Here is a 6,339-nt window from a genome sequence, read left to right on the forward strand (position 1 = left end):
ACGACTTTGTGATCACGCTCTCCGTGTCCGATGTGAGTAAGACCTTTTAAACAGGTCAACATTCACAAAGCCACGGGGCCAGACGGATTACCAGGACGTGTACTCAAAGCATGCACACAGACCCACTGACATTGAAGACATTTGCCAGTTGACTGACTCTCTCCCTGACCGAGTCTGTAATACCAGATCAAGCACACCACCATAGTCCCTGTGCCCAAGGAAGCAAAGGTAACCTGCCTAAATGATTACCACCCGTAGCGCTCACATCGGTAGCCATGAAATGCTTTTAAAGGCTGGTCATGGCTCACATCAACAGCATCCTCCCAGATACCCTAGATCCACTCCAATAACGCAATCTCAATCGCACTCGACACTGCCCTTTCCCACCTGGACAAAAGGAACACCTATGTGAGAATGCTGTTCATTGACTACAACACCATAGTGCCCACAAAAGTCATCACTAAGCTAAGGACCTTGGGATTAAACACCTCCCTCTGCAACTGGATCCTGGATTTCTTGATGGGCTGCCCCCAGGTGTTAACGGTAAGCAACAACACATCTGCCACGCTGATCCTCAACAATGGAGCCCCTCAGGGGTGCGTGCTTAGTCCTCTCCTGTACTCCCTGTTCAGCCATGACTGCATGACCAAACACGACTCCAACACCATAATTTAAGTTTGCTGACGACACAACAGTGGTAGGCCTGATTTACCGACAACGATGAGACAGCCTTTTGGGAGGAGGTCAGAGACCTGGCAGTGTGGTGTCAGGACAACAAGCTCTCCCTCAATGTGAGCAAGACAAAGCAGTTGATCGTGGACTGCAGGAAAAGACGGGCCGAACAGTCCCCCATTAACATTGACGGGGCTGTAGTGGAGCAGGTTGAGAGTTGCAAGTTCCTTGGTGTCCATATCACCAACAAACTATCATGGTCCAAACACACCAAGATAGTCGTGAAGAGAGCACGACAACACCTTTTCCCCCTCAGGAGACTGAAAAGATTTGGCATGGTTCCCCAGATCCTCAAAAGGTTCTACAGCTGCACCATCGAGAGCATCCTGACTGGTTGCATCGCCACCTGGTATTGCAACTGCTCTGCATCTGACCTTAAAGATACTAGGCGGTGTCAGAGGAAAGGCCAAAACATTGTCCGAGTCCAGTCACCCGAGTCAGACTGTTCTCTCTGCTACCGCACGGCAAGAGTTACCGGAGCGCCAAGTCTAGTACCAAAATGCTTCTTAACAGCTTCTACCCCCAAGCCATAAGACTGCTGAACAATGAAACAAATGGTCACCCGGAATATTTACATTTGTTTTTACAGTGCTGCTACTCGCTGTTTATTACCTATGCATAGTCACTTTACCCCTGCCTACATGTACAAATTACCTCAACTAAACTGTACCCCTGCAAATTGACTTGGTACAGGTATATAGCCTCGTTATTGTTACTTTTTTATTTTTTTACTTTAGTTTATTTGGTAAATATTTTCTTCACTCTTTATTGAACTGCATTGTTGGTTAATGGCTTGTAAGTAAGCATTTCACGGTAAGGTCTACTACATCTGTTGTATTCGGTGAATGTGACAAATTAAATAAAGTTTTGGTTTGGTTTGCTGCCCCCTCTCATGGAGTATGTTAAATTGAAGGCCTACCGGGGTACTGCAGGCTACCATTAGCAACTAAATTGTCCTTAGAACTTTGTCTGTATGTGATTTTAAAGTAATCCGTTCAAGGACATACATTTGGTGTACTATAATCAATTATTGATACCATTATTGTGTTCTGATAAAAAAAAACGATATCCATGAATATCGACCACGAACAAAACCATTTCCCAATTCACTATAATGGGGGAATACTGTTTTCTGAAAACAATGCTTGCAGTACCGCCACAGATAGATGTGAACATAAGAGTAGAATATATTTGATACCATGGTCGGCCATCAACTTGAAATCCTCTATGTGACGTGGCAGTCGTTATTCCCTGGTTTCTAAACCCAGAGGTGCAACATTGCGAGACTTCTGGAACGCGCAAAACAGACCAGGCTGGGTTTGGGATTTGAGAAGTCAAGGTAGCTAGCTATGGGGAATAATTATTCATTAGTTGTTAATTTTCTAGAAAACTAAAGCCACAACCTAGATTTGAGCCAATGTCTTAAGTGGTTGAATATTGCTAGATCAAATCCCCAAACAACACAGTTAACGCTCTGGATAAGAGCGTCTGCTAAATGACTTAAATGTAATGTAAATGTTAACCCACTGTTCCTAGGCTGTCATTGTAAATAAGAATTTATTCTTAACTGACTTGCTAGTTAAATAAAGGTTAAACATTTTTAAAAACCTTGTAAAAGTGACAAACGGACACTTTTCGTCAACAACTTTATATCTAGTTAAATAAAGGTTAAATTAAAAAAAATATTGAAGGAGTGCCTTTGATTTGACGCCTTGCACACGCTCAGTTTGGTGCGACCATTCAAAAATTACGTGTTTCTGCGCATGATTATTATTTATTTAGTTATATATACACTTTTTTTTTTTCATTGTACAAAATTATCAACAACTTACATCCCTACATCAAAAAATTCTAACAAAACACAGGTATAAACAAGTAAATACATACAATCAAATCAACTGTCTTGGTGTGCTTGGACCATTCTAGTTTGTTGGTGATGTAAACACCAAGGAACTTGAAGCTCTCAACCTGCTCCACTACAGCCCCGTCGATGAGAAGGGGGGCGTGCTTGGTCCTCCTTTTCCTGTAGTCCACAATCATCTCCTTAGTCTTGGTTACATTGAGGGATAGTTTGTTATTCTGGCACCACCCGGCCAGGTCTCTGACCGACTCCCTATAGGCCGTCTCATCGCTGTCAGTGATCACTGTTGTGTTGTCTGCAAACGTAATGATGGTGTTGGAGTTGTGCCTGGCAATGCAGTTGTGGGTGAACAGGGAGTACAGGAGGGGATTGAGCATGCACCCCTGAGGGGCTCCAGTGTTGAGGATCAATGTGGCAGATGTTGCTACCTACCCTCACCGCTTGGGGGCGGCCCGTCAAGAAGTCCAGGATCCAGTTGCAGAGGGAGGTGTTTAGTCCCAGGATCCTTAGCTTAGTGATGAGCTTTGAGAGCACTATGGTCTTGAACGCTGAGTTGTATTCAATGAGTAGCATTCTCATGTAGGTGTTCCATTTGTCCAGGTGGGAAAGGGCAGTGTGGAGTGCAATAGAGATTGCATCATCTGTGGATCTGTTTGGGCGGTATGCAAACTGGAGTGGATCTAGGGTTTCTGAGATAATGCTGTTGATGTGAGCCATTACCAGCCTTTCAAAGCACTATGGGTCTTTAGTCATTTAGGCAGGTTGCCTTCGTGTTCTTGGGCACAGGGACTATGGTGTCTGTTTGAAACATGTTGGTATTACAGACTCAATCAGGGACATGTTGAAAATGTCAGTGAAGACACCTGCCAGTTGGTCAGCACATGCCCGGAGCACAGATCCTGGTAATCCGTTTGGCCCTGTAGCCTTGTGAAAGTTGACCTGTTTAAAGGTCTTACTCACGTCGGCTACAGAGAGCGGGATCACACAGTCGTCCGGAGCAGCTGATGCTCTCATACATGCCTCAGTGTTGTTTTCCTCTAAGCGAGCATAGAAGTGATTTAGCTCGTCTGGTAGGCTCGTGTCACTGGGCAGCTCGTGGCTGTGCTTCCCTTTGTAGTCTGTAATAGTTTGCCAGCCCTGCCACATAAGACGAGCGTCAGAGCCGGTGTAGTATGAATCAATCTTAACCCTGTATTGATGCTTTGCCTGTTTGATGGTTAATCGGAGGGCATAGCAGGATTTCTTATAAGCTTCCGGGTTAGAGTCCCGCACCTTGAAAGCGGCAGCTCTACCCTTTAGCTCAGTGCGAATTTTGGCTGTAATCTATGGCTTCTGGTTGGGGTATGTACTTAGTCACTGTGGGGACGATGTCCTCGATGCACTTATTGATAAAGCCAGTGACTGATGTGGTGTACTCCTCAATGCCATCGGAAGAATCCCGGAACATGTTCCAGTCTGTGATAGCAAAACAGTCCTGTAGTTTTGCATCTGCTTCACCTGACCACTTTTTTATAGACTGAGTCACTGGTGCTTCCTGCTTTAATTTTTAGCTTGTAAGCAGGAATCAGGATGATATAATTGTGGTCGGATTTACCAAATGGAGGGCGAGGGAGAGCTTTGTACGCTTCTCTGTGTGTAGAGTACAGGTGATCTAGAATTTTTTTCCCTCTGGTTACACATTTAACATGTTGATAGAAATGAGGTAGAAGTGATTTTAAGTTTCCCTGCATTAAAGTCTCCGGCCACTAGGAGCGCCTCCTCTGGGTGAGTGGTTTCCGGTTTGCTTATTTCCTTATACAGCTGACTGAGTGCAGTCTTAGTGCCAGCATCCTTCTGTGGTGGTAAATAAACAGCCATGAAAGGTATAGCTGAGAACTCTCTAGGCAAATAGTGTGGTCTGAATTTTATCACAAGATACTCTACTTCAGGCGAGCAAAATCTATACTTCCTTAGATTTTGTGCACCAGCTGTTGTTTACAAATATGCACAGAACGCCTCCCCTCGTCTTACCGGAGTGTGCTGTTTTATCTTGCCGGTGCAGCGTATATCCCGCTAGCTGAATATCCATGTCATTATTCAGCCACGATTCCGTGAAACATAAGATAGTACAGTTTTTGATGTCCCATTGGTAGGATATTCATGATCATACCTAGTCTAATTTCTTGTCCAATGATTGCACGTTGGCGAGTAATATTGACGGTAACGACAGCTTTCCCACTTACCTTCTGCGAATCCTTACGAGGCATCCCGCTCTGTGTCCCCTGTACCTGCGTCTCTTCCTCTTGCCAATAACTGGGATGTTGGCCTTGTCGGGGGTTCGGAGAATGTCTTATGCGTCCTGCTTGTTGAAGAAGAAAACTTTGTCTAATCCGAGGTGAGTGATCCTGATATCCAGAAGCTCTTTTTCGCCATAAGATACGGTTGCAGAAACATTATGTACAAAATAAGTTACAAAAAATGTTTAAAAAACACATAATAGCACTTTTGGTTGGGGCCCGTAAAACTGATGCCATTTAGTACCAGTATGCCATATAGTACCAGTCAAAAGTTTGATTACTCATTCCAGGGTTTTTCTTTATTTTTCCTATTTTCCATGTGACTGTCAATAATTGTTTTTATAAGAAATATTTATGGGAATTCTAAATTGTTTGCATAGTCAACTTACACACAACATTGACACACACACTTACCCCACCAGACATGCCACCAGGGGTCTTTTCAAAGTCCCCAGGTCCAGGACAAAGGTAAGGAAACAGAATATTTTACAGAGCTATGAATGCATGGAACTCCTTTCCATCTTTAAAAGTTCAAGTGAACCGCAAACCTGGTTTCAAAAAACAAATAAATCAACACCTCATGGCACAAAGCCTCTCCCCCATGTGACCTACTTGTGTGTATGTACTGACATGTACAGTACCAGTCAAAAGTTGACACACCTACTCATTCAAGGGTTTTTATTTATTTACTATTTTCTATATTGTAGAATAATAGTGAAGACATCAAAACTATGAAATAACATATGGAATCATGTAGTACCCAAAAAAGTGTTAAACAAATCAAAATATTTTTATATTTAAGATTCTTCAAAGTAGCCACTCTGCCTTGATGACAGCTTTGCACACTCTTGGATTTCTTTCAACCAGCTTCATGAGGTAGTTACCTGGAATGCATTTCAATTAACAGGTGTGCCTTGTTAAAAGTACATTTGTGGAATTTCTTTCCTTAATGCGTTTGAGACAATCAGTTGTGTTGTGACAAGGTAGGGGTGGTGTACAGAAGATAGTCCTATTTGGTAAAATATCAAGTCCATATTATGGCAAGAGCAGCTCAAAAAGCAAAGAGAAATGACAGTCCATTATTTAAAGACATGAAGGTCTGTCAATCCAGAAAATTTCACCACCACAGGAAAGGAAGACAAAGAGTTAACTCTGCTGTGGAGGATAAGTTCATTAGAGTTAACTGCACCTCAGATTGCAGCCCAATAAATGCTCACTGAGTTCAAGTAATAGACACATCTCAACATCAACTGTTCAGAGGAGACTGTGTGAATCAGGCCTTCATGGTTGAATTGCTGCAAAGAAACCACTACTAAAGGACCAATAAGAAGAAGAGACTTGCTTGGGCAAAGAAACACAAGCAATCGACATTAGACCAGTGGAAATCTGTCCTTTGAGATTTTTGGTTCCAACCGTATCTTTGTGAGACGCAGAGTAGGTGAACGGATGATCTCTGCATGTGTGGTTCCC

This window comes from Oncorhynchus nerka, linkage group LG9b (genome assembly GCF_034236695.1).
Source record: "Oncorhynchus nerka isolate Pitt River linkage group LG9b, Oner_Uvic_2.0, whole genome shotgun sequence".
NCBI classification, from domain to species: Eukaryota; Metazoa; Chordata; class Actinopteri; order Salmoniformes; family Salmonidae; genus Oncorhynchus; species Oncorhynchus nerka.